The following is a 16,564-nucleotide window of genomic DNA, read 5'->3' on the forward strand; positions in this document are numbered from 1 at the left end:
CTTATAATGGTTTAAAATTTTAATTAAAAGGTTAAATAAGTAAAATAATAAACATGTTAATATATAATAAAACATATAATAAGTTTTCATGCATTTTTTCTTTCATAAATTCATCACCGAATATCAAAACAAGAAAGAAAAAGAAAAAGCTTGGATGGTTCGACCATGGTTGATCTTGATTAAGGTATGTAACTAGCTCGGTTTTTGATAATTTCTACGTTTTTGAGATCGTTGCTTAGTAATCTTCAAGACCCAAGCTTTAATTTTTGATTTTGATGAATATTTTGAGTTTTTCCATTGTTTATAGCTTGTGATTTTTGTTGTTTGATGATGAAATATGAAAGATATGTTTTATATTAACATATTTTGTATTGGAGTTTTTGATGATTTTGAGTAATTAGGACTAAATTGAAAAAAAAATAATTTGAGGGACTAAAGTGTGTAATAAATGAAATATATGGGCTTGTATGAACACTAGGAATATTCAGCCAAACATGGGTATCTTGCAATTTTGAATGTTTTGTGTTTTGTGCAATAGGGACTAAATTGTAAAAAGTGTAAATATCATGGGTAAAATGGTAATTTTCCCATTTATGTGTTTTTGGACTAAATTGAATGAAAATATGTTTGAATGAGCTTAATTTGAATATGTTTAGATCAAGAACCAAAGAAATCGGGTTTGATCGGGGAAAAATGAAAGTTGTCGACTAGTCGTCCCGTTCCATTTTACATCATCTAAGGTAAATTTAAAGGCAGATAGACGTGTTTAATTGTAGATAAATGCTAAACATATATGCTGGTATGAAAAATATGAATTATATATGCTTATGCTGAATGTGAATAAGCTTGGTAACCATGTTTAAGCATTCATTTCGATCGAGTTACCGCATCCGAAAGCCCCGTATGAACCTTAGGAATAGTTAGGATACATATGTCATGACATAGGATTTCGATATGTGGTGTACGAGTAAGACCATGGCATCGATATGTGACTCCGATATATTTGTGCGAGTAAGACCCTGTCTGGGATAGTGGCATCGATATGTGGTTACATGTAAGACCACGTCTGGGACATTGGCATTGTATGATATATGTGTGATTATCCGAGTGTCCTATCCAATTTTAAATGTTTCAATGGGCATCGATAATTTGAGATCAAATGTGCAAAAGTGACCTAAAATGGTCAGGTATGAATTGGCTTATTACCTATTTGAAACTAAGTGAGTAAGTTACTTAATATTTGTTGCAAAACATGCTTGAAGTAAAGTAAGAACATATGTGAATGTGAAAAAGGTATTCGGCCTTGTAAATAAATAATATGAACATTATTGAAATTATTTTTGAATATATGCAATTGGTGGTATATTCGGCCATTGATATAAATATATATGATTGTTATACTTTGACTTAAGAGTGTATGCATATAAGTGTATGTGAATTTGGTATGATAAAGATGTTTGGCTTGGTCATTGAATGATAGTTTGTTAATGTATCTTTATATATAAAAGTGTTCATTCGGTCATTACTATGCTTATGCATAAGAAGCTGTATTTTGATTCATGAGTATAAGTATATGTGTTCACATAATGATATTTAGCTTTGAAATTGAATGATATTTTGCTTATATATATGTATGTGTATTCGCCATATAATAAAAATATGTATGTGATTATTATCCTTTGACCTATGAATTTTTGCATATAAAAGTATATGTACTAGTTATGATAAAGATATTTTGGCTTGGAAATTGAATGATAGTTTGTTAAAATATATATATGTTCATTCACCATGAATAATATACAAGTGAAAGTACATATAAAATACATGAATTTGTAAGCTTAAAGATTTAAAGTAACTATGATAGTAAAATTTGGTTTAGTTTATATGATTTGATTATGTAACTAAGTTGTTTATTTGCTTATGACTTACTAAGCTATGTAAGCTTACTCTGTGTGTGTTCATGTTTACCTCAGTTTTATAGATTTTGGATTCAAGTTACGAGCTTGGGAATCATCAGAGAAGCTTATCACACTATCTACTGTCTTCGGTATTTTATAAGCTGAATTTTCGAACCTATGGCATGTATAGGCTAGATTGTAATTTGAAATGTTGGATTTTGGTTTTTTATAATTTAAGCCATGCGAAAATGGCCTAACTTCAATTCTTTATTACGGTTTTGTTTGATTATGGCTTACGTTCATTTGGTTATTATGCTATATGTCCTGAATGAGTGGTATTTGTGATATCTATTTTGTGCATTGAAGTTGGTTAGTGATTTTGGATGTGTGCATTTGGTTGATTTGGTTATGACATATGGATAGATAAAATTATAAGTGAATTTGGTTATTAATTTGGTTAAGGTGTTATTCATGATTTGGTATTAAAGGATGATAGGTTATATTCAAATATAGAAAAAGTTTATTTTGATATGTTTATTACATGGTAGATAAGATTTGTGTATGGGATATATGTTTATATTTGGTTATTGATTTATTCTTGTAAAGTATAAATTGTATCATGAATTGATTTGGAAGCTAGTATAATGTACTTGTGTACTCGATTATTTGGTGAAAATATATGAAAGGGTTATGGTCAACTTGGTGATTCGGTACCTCTATAAATTTATATATGTATATATATATATATATTTACACAAGATGAAATGGTACGACACATTTATTAACTCAAGGTATATATGTTTAAGGATAAAAGGTGGTGTTTCAATTATAAAGTAAATGATGTTTGTGTTTGAGTTATAATATGTAATGCATTAATTAGTAAAATGTATGTCAAGAATATGTAGTACATTGGAGTATGCTTATGTTATAAAATAATGATAGGTATGGCTATATGGATTTGATAATTATTTGAAAATCAATTAATATGCACTAGCAGATCTTGGTTGCCGAATAGACATGAAATGAATATGTTCATGTATCGTTTTAGAATGGCACATTATTTGAACATTTTGGATAATTTATTTGAATGGTTTAATTGGTTAAGTTGATGATATATTTTGGCATATATTAAGTGGATTATATAATTATTTATTCATGTTATGCAAATGTAGCAATAAGGCAAATGAATGTTATTATGGAATATTTCATTTATTGAAAGGAAATAATGCATGTTTGATTGTATAAAGTATAAGATAACATTTGTTTGATAATTAAAATATTTTATATTTGAATTATTCAAATGTCATCAAAGTTAAAGTATACATATTTGATAAGTATGTGAAATGAAATGCATTTATAAAAAAAAAATACTAGATGATTAACCTTGTAAAGAAAGTCTGTTCTGAACTGTTTTATGATCGGTAATGCCTCGTAACTCATTCCAGTGACGGATACAGGTTAGGGGTGTTTCATGACATAAACAATACATTGACCATTGGCACAAGCTAGTGATTAAATATATAACTTAACAATATCATCACATGTTAAGATATGGAACATAACATAGCATCAATTATATCATACCTTTCATAAACATAAATATTCATACTTTGATCATTTGTATAACATACCTTTCCATATTTGTCATAGTGAAGTCAATCGGAACCCTTACCGGAGCTCACCCAAAGTGTGCTAAACGATGGTCATAACCGTCCCTTTTCATATTCGATGGTTGAAGCCATCCCTTTTCACTAATCGATGGTCGTCACCATCCCTTGTTATAATCGATAGCCAAAGCTATACATTTTCATATTTGATAGTCGAAGCTATCCTTTTTCATATTTGATGATCGCCGACACACCGTTGGATTTACGGTGTTTCATAACGCGATAAATTGTATAATAACTTATATATATTGATTCACTTTCAAATTAAAAAAAATCATATAAAAACATTCAATTTAACCAACATTATACATAATACAGTTCATACGAACTTACCTGGCTAATTTGTAGAAATGACAAAGTACAGGGGCATTTTGGTAAATTTTATTTTCCTCGATTTTCCACTTGATCTTGATGTGAATTAATAATTTCATTAAATATATTAATTTAGATAGTATAAAAATGTATTTTATGTAATTTAGTCATTTTTTAAAATTTTACAAAATTGCCCCTAAAGTTTTACTCTTCTTCAATTTAGTCCCTAAGCCCAAAACATGCAAATTAATCATTTTTAATACAAACTCAAGCTAGTTGAATATTCATAGCATTCAATACAGCCCATTTTTACAATAATTTCACAACAAACCTAATGCAACCATAGCTCTGGAAGTTACCACCGAACCCGTTGAGCTGCCACAAGGACCTATAACTCGATTTTGAGCTAAGAGGTTTCAAGATGCGTTAGCAAGCTATGTTGGGATCGAGCTTGGGGAGAGCAAGTAGCCGAATCCATTGATCATGCTTGGATCAATTCAATAGGCATCCCTTGCAATTTATTACAAGCTGAATTTTATTTTTAATTGAACTCATCTTAGTTATTAATTGAGTTGCTAGAATAAATGCATATCTTAGTTAATTTAGTTGCTGGAATAATTTATTGTTACATGTGTTTAATGTGTGTTTAATGTGTTTAATGTGTTTAATGTGTTTAATGTGTTTAATGTGTTTAATGTGTTTTAATGTGTTTGTTAAATGAATGCTTGTAGGTGACTATTCAGCTGGAATCGGTTACAAACAAGGCGGTTACAAAGTGTAAAATGCAACTATTTAGTTGGAATTAGTTATATACAAGGGGCTGTTACAACATTTAAGAAGAGCATTATTCACCATTCAAATTCGGCAGCTTATTCCTCTTCTCCAAGGAGTTGTTCAAGAATAGTAATGGACAAATGAGTGATTAGACATTCCATAACTGATTGTCTCTTAATGATCACACCATGGTCTGTTTGAGTGCCCAAAATGTTATCCATATTACTGGTGTCTATTTGGCTGCCCAAGCCTTCAAGTTCAATTAAATCAGCTGAACTGGAACATTAAATCATGTTGATAGTTGCTGTTATTTAGGCCTAGAGATTTCAAGAGTTTATGCTTAGTGATTAAGTTTCATTTTAGCTCATAACCGCTCATTAAAGCTGAATTCAAGTGACTTTTTGGCTAGGTCTCTTAAAGTACTATAAATACTTTGTAATCAGCTTGTTGAAGGGACTTTTTTGTGAAATTTATGCTAAATCTGAAACTTGTGAGATTTCCAATTCTCTTTGTTCTTTCGGAATTTAATTAACTTATCAAGTATTCTTATGGCGTCAATCAATTCTTTGTTAAACCGAACTTATCACCTTTGGTGTCGTGTTTATATACCTTTGGTTCCTATCACATTTGATAGTGGGTCAAGGTTTTTTTTTGAGCTATTTTTTTTTCTAAACCTAATTCACCTAAGACCTATTTTGAGTTTCGGGTCAACAATTCACATTATTGTTGGGCCTTAGCCGAATTACCTATCTTTGTTTAACCATTTTGCAACCTTGTTTTAAGCCTATTTCTTTCATTTCATTAGCCTATTTTGATTAAAGCTAAATCATTTTGTAAACGATTCAACTCTTACTCAAATTCATAATTAGGAAAAAAATACGACTCGAGACATCTACAACCGAGTTCGTATCATTTGGTATCAGAGCTAGTGGAATTGGAGTAAGAATCGGCATTCTTGGTACAATGGTATTGTAGATTCGATAAAAAAATTTCGTGAATTTAAAAGTACTTATTGTAATTAGCATATTGTAAGTAAAAAAAAATTCAGAATTAAAAAAAAAAGTGCACAAGATCTTCATTGCCGAATTTTTTTAAAAAATTTGTACTTACTGTCCGGAAACATTTATTCAACACCCTACCATTAGGCCACACCCAACCCTTTCCATTTCCTTTGTTTCAAGCCTACCTTCTTTATCTTACAACATCCTACCAAAACCGTACATTAATTTTGCCAACCACCTACAACGGCTTCTTCCAAGTCTAACTAGTCCCTTTAAGAACTTATAGAGACGGAGTGAGCGTAAAAAGGCACGAGGATTGTGAGTTCATCTGAGTGAAGAAAAAGCCAAGTGAATGTGATTTCTTTGATAGAGAATTTTTAAGGTTTTGTTGTGAGTACTGAAATGTCTCAAAGTCCAGAAAGAAATCCAAACAAGGGAGTTGGGATCTGACCTGTAAGAAACATTGGAGGAGGCGTGTCAGATCTCACCCTTCAAGCACTCATGCGAGAAATGGAGCTGTTATTCGATCGTAAATTAGAACCAATCGAAGATCGATTATTTCAAGTCAAAACACGAGTACATCACGAGGCAAGTCTGGAAGTTGCAAGATAAGGGCGTAAACGTCCAATCCAAGATCCCTATGAAGCGAGTGATCAAGAAAGTGATCATTCATTTACCCAAAGTGTATGTCAATAAGGCTACCAACGAAATCGGGGCCCTAAATATCTAGATCGTTCCGATGACAACCTTAAGAATATTAAGATGTCGATACCACCATTCCAAGGTAAGAACGACCCCGAAGCTTATTTGGAGTGGGAAAAGAAGATTGATCTTGTTTTCGAATGCCACAATTATTCAGAGAGCAAAAAAGTGAAGCTCGCGGCAATCGAGTTTTCGGATTATGCCATTGTATGGTGGGACCAGCTTATAACAAGTCAAAGATGAAATGGTGAAAGACCCATCTCTACTTGGGCTAAAATGAAGTCGATCATGCGAAAACGATTTATTCCTTCATTCTACCATCGGGATCTTTATCAACGACTTCAAAACCTTACTCAAGGCAATAGAAGCATTGAAGACTATTATAAAGAGATAGAGATAGCAATGATCCGAGCTGATATCGAGGAGGATCGATTGGCGACAATGGCCAGATTCCTTGCGGGCCTAAACCGTGACATCACCAACATAGTTGAATTACAACACTATGTTGAAGTGATGGACATGGTCCATATGGCGGTAAAATTTAAAAAACAACTCAAATGAAAAGGAGTTAGTCGATCCTATACCAATCCCTCCACTAACAAATGGAGCCAAAGAGTCAATAAACCCCTTGTTCAAACAAAGGAGCCGGTTGTAGCCACTAAATCCAATCAGCCTGTTGGTGAGTCAAGTCAAAATAAAAATGAGCAAGTGCCAAATCGCACGAGAGACATAAAATGTTTCAAGTTCAGGGCCGGGGGCACATAGCTAGTCAATGTCCCAATCGACGAGTTATAGTGGTAAGGGCTAACGGTGAAATCGAATCCAAGGAAGAAGATAAAAATGAGCCTGAAAAGTCATCCAATGATGATAAAGAAGATTTGGAGCTTCTGGTTGAAGGCGAGATCCTTGTGTTGAAAAGGAGCCTTAACATTCAAAGTGTTGAAACCAAACAACAACGGGAAAATATTTTCCACACTCGGTGCCACATCCAAGGTAAGGTATGTAGCATGATTATTGATAGGGGAAGTTGTACTAATGTAGCAAGTGCCATGCTGGTTGACAAGCTTGGTTAGCCACAACCAAACACCCAAGTCCGTACAAGCTACAATGGTTGAATGATGGAGGAGAACTTAAAGTGACAAAGCAAGCTGTTGTAGCCTTTTCCATTGGAAAATATCAAGATGAAGTGGTATGTGATGTGGTTCCAATGTATGCGGGACACCTTCTTTTGGGGTGTCCATGGCAGTTTGATCAACGTACAATTCATGATGGATACACCAACCATTACACATTTAAGTATCTAGGCAAAAATGTAAACCTAGCCCCACTTAACCCGAAACAATTGTATCAAGATAAATCAAATTAAAAGAGTCTGTCAAAAAATCAAAAGAAAAAGAAAAGAAAAATGATAAAAAGAAAGAAACAATTGAGAGAGTGGAGGTAAAAGTAGGAGAGGAAAAAGGAATTCAAAAAGAAAATGAGAGTGATAAAATAAGCGTATTTGTGAGGGAAAGAGAGATAAGAAAATCTTCGTTGGTGCGCCCGTCTATGCTTGTACTTATGTACAAGGAGTGTTTATTCGATGCTAACGAACCTGATAACTCTTTGCCTTTGTCTTTTGTTTCATTACTTCAGGAATTCGAAGACGTTTTTCGGAAGAAGTGCCTAGTGGGTTGCCTCCTCTCCGAGGAATCAAACACCAAATAGACATTGTTCTTAGGGCTATAATTCAAAATCGGCCAGCTTACCGAAGCAACCCCGAGGAAACCAAGGAGTTGCAACGACAAGTAGCAGAATTAATGGAGAAAGGTTATATAATGGAGAGTTTAAGTCCAAGCGTGGTACCAGTTTTGTTGGTGCCTAAAAAGGATGGTTCATGGAGGATGTGCATAGATTGCCGAGCTATCAACAAGATTACTATCAAATACCGTCATCCCATCCCTAGACTTGATGATATGTTAGACGAGCTTAGCAGTGCTAAATTGTTCTCTAAAATCGATCAGAAAAGCGGCTATCATCAAATTTGAATACGAGAGGGGGACAAGTGGAAGACTACATTCAAAACCAAATATGGTTTGTATGAGTGGCTAGTGATGCCATTCGGCCTCACTAATGCCCCGAGTACTTTCATGAGGTTGATGAACCAAATTTTGAGGTCTTTCATTGGTCTTTTTTGCGTAGTTTATTTTGACGATATTTTAATTTATAGTAAAACCTTATCTGGTCATCTTGAACATCTGCATGCTATTTTGGAGGTTTTATGAAAGGAAGTCTTGTATGTAAATCTTAAGAAATGTAGCTTTTATACTGACAAAGTTGTTTTTCTAGGTTTCATTGTAAGTGCGAGTGGCCTCGAGGTGAATCAAAAGATTAAAGCGATACAAGATTGGCCACGTCCGACAAAAATCAGCTAAGTTAGAAGCTTTCATGGTCTTGAAAGCTTCTATAGAAGATTTGTGCTGAACTTCAGCACTTTTGCTACCATATTAACCGGTATTATCAAAAAAAATTCTCCTTTCATTTGGTCTGATGAACAAGAATATGCTTTTGTTAAAATCAAAGATTGTTTAACTAATGCTCCACTTTTGTGTTTACTAGATTTTAACAAAATTTCAAGGTGGAATGTGATGCCTCTGGTATAGGTATAGGTATAGGTGCGGTTTTAACACAAGATAGGCGTCTGGTGGCTTATTTCAGTGAGAAACTTAACGGGGCTATGCTCAATTACCCCACCTATGACAAGGAAATTTATGCGTTGATACGTGCATTAGAGACATGGCAGGATTACCTTTGGCCGAAAGAGTTCGTTATACACACGGACCATGAGGCTTTGAAACACTTGAGAGGGCAAACCAAGCTCAACAAATATCATGCAAAATGGGTCGAGTTCTTATAATCCTTCCCATATGTGATTAAATATAAGTAGGTAAGGAAAATATCGTTGCGGATACTCTATCGTGAAGGTATGCTCTTTAAACCATTTGGAAGTTAAATTGCTTGGTTTCGCTTATTTGAAGGATTCATATGCTGATGACTCTGATTTTGGAGAAATTAGCAAGTTATGTGTGCAAGGTGCATATGATAGGTACTATCAACAAGATCGATTCCTTTTTCGAGGAAACAAATTGTGCATACCCCAAGGATTAACCAGAGACGTGTTGGTTCATGAAGCGCATAGCAGGGGATTAATTAGTCATTTCGGTATTGCCAAAACTTTGGCCGTTCTTTTAGAACATTTCTATTGGCCGAAAATGAAATGAGATGTGGCTAAAGTATGCGAGCACTGTATTGCTTGCAAGAAGGCGAAATCGAAGATCTAGCCACATGGACTTTATACTCCGTTGTCGATCCCAGAAGCACCATGGATGGATATTTCTATGGATTTTGTTCTAGGTCTTCCTAGAACAAAGAACGACAAAGACTCTGTGTTTGTTGTAGTTGATAGGTTTTCAAAAATGGTTCATTTCATTGCGTGTAACAAAACTGACGATACTCTAAATGTTTCCAATCTATTTTTTAGGGAGATCGTGTGATTACATAGTGTTCCGAGGACCATCGTTTTGGACCGAGACACCAAGTTCCTTAGCCATTTTTGGATAACCTTATGGGGCATGTAACAACCCTTACCCGTGCCCGAGACCGGGATAGGATACGAGGCATTACCTAACACATACACAGTCATTCATGCAAAAACCGGGCCAGAAAATTTTCGTCCAAATTAAAACTTTTCAAACACATGTATATCATCCCTTATACGGGCCTTCAAGGCCTAAAGCATACATCAAGGTGGTTCGGGACTAAACTGAGAACTTTTGATAAACTTTGGACAACTTAGCAAATTTCTTGCTTTGGAGAGTCACATGCCCGTCTGTGTTGAACCGTGTGGTCACACACGCCCGTGTGGCTTGGGACACGCCCGTGTAAATCTCTGTTTGTGACATCAGCAAAATAATTTGAACCACACGACTAGGCCACACACCCATATGCTAGGCCGTGTCCTCCACATGACTGAGACACATGGCCGTGTCTCTGCCCATGTGGCTAACACTTAGGCTATTTTCCAAGCATTCATGTTTCTCATCAACCCTTACAACCTTATACACATCAAACTCACAACTCATGGCATCATTTTAGTGATTAAACACCCTTTATTAAGACACATTCAACATTAGCTCGTCATTATACATATGTTCCACCTACTCATGATAAACTAGTCTAGCCACATTACTACACATTCATTTGAACTTGTCATCTCATTAATCACTTATACCATTAAACTATGGTTACTAACTTATACATCAAACATCCATGTTCAAGGCACTATCATTTTATTACCATATTACACGTTTAATTCATGGTCATAAAACATGCATTCAACACACATGGCATATTACCAACCATGCATGGCAAACAAACATATTCATATCATCACATCATATGCATTAAAATGTAACACAATTAGCTAGCTTACAAAACATAATCAATATGAGCCACCTCTCATATCCATATGCAATAGCTCAATATAGGCCAATACATTTAGCCAAATCATAATAACACATGTCATAGAACTAGGTCCCTATACATGCCACTCACTTGATATTTCTAACATATGTATCAATACTTCAAAGGTATTGGCTTGATAGTGTGATGCTGCCTCCAACACCTCTAACCCTGAGCCGACCTGACAACACTAAAAGAAATGGAAAGGAGGGAGTAAGCTTTACGCTTAGTAAGCTCGCATGAAAAATAATAAGCACTGTATTAACATGCTATTTTTCAATTCCTCTCTATTTATTCAAAGTCCAGTTAAGTTATTTTCTCGAGAGTTATTTATATCCTAAGCTACGGGACTCCAAATTGATAACTGCTAATTTTTCCAGAAACTATACTCACATATCTTCTTATCATAAAATTTTCAGAATTTTTGGTCTAGCCAATAAGTACATTTTATTCTTTAAAGTCACCCCTGTTTCGCTGTCCAATAGTTCCGACCCCTCTGCACTAAAAATTAATTATCTCTTCGTACAAGATTTGGATAATGTTCTCACTTGTTTTCTTTAAGAATATAATTTATAACCCATATTTATATTTTTAAAATTTTTAATGATTTTTTCAAGTCAAAATAGGGGATTCCAAAATCATTTTGACCCTGTCTCACAAATATTTAAATATATCATAATATGAAATTATTTTGCTTACACAGTTTCCTTTATATGAAAATAGACTCAATAAGCGTTAATTTCATATCTTATTCAACCTTTAATTCGATTTTCATGATTTTTGGTGATTTTTCAAAGTTACACAACTGCTGCTATCCAAAACTATTTTATTACAAATTTCACTCTTACATAATTTCACTTACTCCATTCCATCTTACCGAAAGTTCGCTCAACTATCGAGCATATTACTCATAAATTTCCACATATACCTGCACTTATTCATCACATGGTCATGTTCACATGTTTTTTCACTTAGTCGATTTCCCGTTGAACTCATCGGAATAATAACAAATACACGGTTGCCTGCACATATTACCACCCTTGTAACTGAAGCTACTGGTACGTATAGTATCCTGCACTCAGTACTACACACGCGACCAACAATCTGGAACATGTAGTAGCCTGAACTTAGTATTACACACGTGACCTAACCATTTGATACACGTAGTAGCCTGCACTTAGTACTACACACGTAATCAAAGTTGTCAAATACACATAGTAGCCTGCACTTAGTACTACACATGTGACCTAACTATCTGGTAAACGTAGTAGCCTACACTTAGTACTACACATGTGACCTAAAACCATTTTAAACACATAGTAGCCTGTACATAACACTACACATGTGTTCTAACAATGGATCATTCGTATCATTTCTATTTCGAAGGTTCAACTGAGAAATTCCTCACTTTTCAACAGTTAACAAATTCATTCATAGTCTATTTTGATTCGTAGTTTACATCAAATGATCATGCTATAGGCAGCCACATCTCATATAATAACGAAATATAATAACATAAAAAGAATCGATATATTATTTACATACAAACTTACCTTCCTTTTCACTCTTTCACAAGTTATCCAACTTAATAAGACATTATATAATATCAAATTCTCAATACATTCAGCTATTATATAACAAGTCATCAATGATTGAACCATCAAACATTTCATGTGCTACTAGTCATATATCATTGTTCTCACAAATTTTATATACCGTTCTTTCATCACTTTTCAATATATTAAATCATGCCATTCGTGCAATAATAATATAGAATTTTCAATTCAAATATAGCATTGCAATATTATTGACACACGAACTTACCTCAGCACCAAAATAGCAAAAAGGAACCTAACTGTCGATTTTCCATTTTTCACCTGATCTAGGTCCAATCCTCATTTTCCTTGATCTATAATATCACATTTAGTCTAATTATTAGTCACATTATTTAATGTGGTCCAAAAATCACATTTTGGCAAAATTATGTTTTTGCCCCTAAACTTTGACAAAATTATACTTTTGCCCCTAGGCTCGTAAAGTGATTTTTATTTAATTTTATCACTTTATAGGCCTAGCCAAACCATTTTCATAACTATAGACAACTACAATTCTAATCAAAACACCCTTTTATACCATTTTTACAACTTTTACAAAATGGTCCTTTCGGATGTTTTCATCGAAAATCGCTTAGTAAAAGTCGTTTATTTAACACCCAACACTAATTTTATACCATTAGACATCAAAATTCATGCATGTCACACATGGGTCAATTTTTAATCATGAACCCTAGCTCAAATTAATGGTAGAAATAGATAGACCTTGTTACGAGGATTGTAAAAATGTAAAAATCATTAAAAACGGGGCTAGAACGGACTTACAATCGAGCTTGGAAGCTTGAAAAACCGTAGCCATGGTTTCTCCATGCAAGTTTCCGCCAAGAGGTTGAAGATGGACAAAAATTGGCTTTTAGTTTAGTTTCTAATTCATTTTAATAACTAAATAACTAAAATGCCCTTAATGAAAAACTTTGGAAACATGCCTAACCATGTCCATTTTTGTCCACAAACTTAACCAATGGTCTAATTACCATATAAGGACCTCTAATTTAAAATTTCATAACAATTTGACACCTCTAGCATGTAGAACTCAACTTTTTCACTTTTTACGATTAAGTCCTTTTGACTAAATTGAGTGCCCAAACGTCAAAATTTTTTCAAATAAAATTTTCAAAAAATCATTCCGTGAATTGTAGACCATAAAAATATAATAGAAATAAAATTTTCCTCATCGGATTTGTGGTCCCAAAACTACTGTTCCGACTAGGCCCAAAATCGGGATGTTACAGGGCAAGCTTGGCACCAAGCTGTTATTTTCAACAACAAGCCATCCCCAAACCGATGGCTAAACGGAGATCGTTAATCGTGTTTTGTCAACACTACTGCGGGTAATTATTCAAAAGAATCTAAAAACTTGGGAGGAGTGTTTACCCCACATCGAATTTGCGTACAACCGATCGGTACACTCGGCTACCAAATATTCACCATTTGAGGTAGTGTATGGTTTTAATCCATTAAATCCGTTGGATTTGTTGCCCTTACCCTTTGATCAGTTGATGCATGTAGATGAAAAGAAAAAGGCAGAATTTGTGAAAAAATTGCATCAGCGAGTTAGGGATAATATTGTACAAAGAATCGAGCAATATGCTTGTAAAGTCAACAAGGGACGTAAATGAGTGACGTTTGAACTCAGTGACTAGGTTTGGATTCACATGCGTAAGGAGAGATTTCCAGCTCAAATATGATCCAAACTTTTTCCGAGGGGAGACGGTCCTTTTCAAATCTTAGAAAAGATTAACGATAATGCCTATAAGATAGACTTACCTGGTGAGTATGGAGTTTGTGCTACTTTTAACATTGCTGATTTATCCCCTTTTGATGTAGGTGACGATTAGGGGACAAATCGCCTCGAAGAGGGGGGATGATGTGACCATAGCTCGGGAAGTTACCATCAAACCCGATAAGCTGCCACAAAGACCTATAACTGATTTTGAGCTAAGAGATTTCAAGATGCGTTAGCAAGCTATGTTGATCGAGCTTGGGGAGAGCAAGTAGTCGAATCCATTGATCATGGTTAGATCATTTCAACAGGCGCCCTTGCAATTTATTACAAGTTGAATTTTTTTTTTAATTGAACTCATCTTAGGTATTAATTGAGTTGCTAGAATAAATGCTTATCTTAGTTAATTTAGTTGCTAGAATAATTTATTGTTACATGTGTTTAATGTGTTTAATGTAACACCCTAACCCATAACCGTCACTGGAATAGGTTAAGAGGCATTACTGAACTCGTAACTTAGATCAAAACAATCAAATATCAAATATCATCTCAGTTCAATAAATACAAATCATTTATATTCAATATGAATTTAAACCAAGAACTTAGGAAATTTTTCAACATTTCAATGATCACATGCCCGCATGAACAGGCCGTGTGTCTCACACGGCATTAGACACGCCCTGGCAAAATAGGGCATACATACTGACTTATCCACATGACCATAAGACACACCCGTGTGGCAGGCCGTGTGAAAATTAGGGAGGCTACTGACTTGGCCACACAGCCGACCAGATGCCCATGTGCCAGCCCGTGTGCCACACACGACCAATAAACACGCCTGTGTCAAAACTGGAGGGTATACTGACTTTAATTCGTAGGGTACCCCAGGAGACACAAGGCTGTGTAACATTACTGTGTGTCGCACATGGCTGAGACACACGCCCGTGTCTCTGTGCATGTGGACAAAAATAGGCCTTTTGAATAGCCAACTTGCCACCCCAATTAGGTCAAACCTACAAGCACCAAACTAAGCATATTTGCACAACCTTTTATGACCAATTCACTATCAAAACATAAGCTATTCATGACATATCATTACCAGCCAATTTCATGCTCATAAGCCTTACTAATCTATGTTAAAACATAAGACAAAAGCATATCAAAACATTTCTTTCAATACATCATTTAATCTTATGATCAAAACTTATCAATTACTATTGCTAACATAAACCAAAAGCTTACCACTTTTACCATTTCTTATATCCATACATAAACACACCAAATATATCATATTGCCTCACATTTCGTAAACCAAAAACCATATCCTAATCACATCCATACCAAACCATATCACATGGCTAAATATATACATCACAAAACATAATCTAAACGTTTCTAGCCTATACATGCCGTACTTCAACATATACATTTTTAAAAGTACCAAAATAAGGTTCGATAGTGTGGTGACGATCCTCAACGATCCCCAAAGCTCACAGTAGCTTCGATATCTATAAAGCAATGTAAACACATACAAAGTACACTTTCAAAAGCTTAGTAAGCCATATACAAATAAACATATCATTTAAGGCATATAAACATCATCAAATCATTTATACTTTGTAGCTAAATGCCAACACAAATTTCATATTCATATGCTTAAATCATATTCATCATTTGCACATATACTTACCTTTTTCTTTCAAATATAGAACACAATTCGAACATACCTGAATCAAATAAAATTTCACAAAGTCATTTATTTTCTCGGAATACCCGTTTGAACCATTTGGAAATGCAAGGATATGCGGATAGATCGAAAAACATATACAATGCCAATGTCCCAGACGTGGTCTTACATGTAATCAAATATCGATGCCACTGTCCCAGACAGGGTCTTACACGAAATCAGATACGATGCCAATGTCCTAGACATGGTCTTACACGCAAAACAGAAATCGATGCCAACGTCTCAGATGTGGTCTTACACACAGAACAGATATCGAAATTCCTATGTCATGACATATGTATCCTAACTATTCCTAAGGTTCATACGGGACTTTTCGGAAGTCGAAACTTTGTCGATACTTTCTCGAATAGCACATAACTAACTCGAACATTCATTATCAAAATTCAATATCATATGAATCATAAGAATTCAATTTAAACACGTTTATTTGTATATCGACTTACCTCATACAGATTCGGATAAATGAAATCGGTTACTCGACAACTTTTGATTTTCCCTGATCTAACTCTGTATTCTTTAATTCTCGATCTATATAATTTCAAATTTAACTAATTCAATCACAAATTCATTCAAAACTATCCACAAACACACATTTAGGGCATTTTGCTATCTAGCTCTCACATTTTC

This window comes from Gossypium arboreum, chromosome 13 (genome assembly GCF_025698485.1).
Source record: "Gossypium arboreum isolate Shixiya-1 chromosome 13, ASM2569848v2, whole genome shotgun sequence".
In the NCBI taxonomy this organism is placed as follows: domain Eukaryota; kingdom Viridiplantae; phylum Streptophyta; class Magnoliopsida; order Malvales; family Malvaceae; genus Gossypium; species Gossypium arboreum.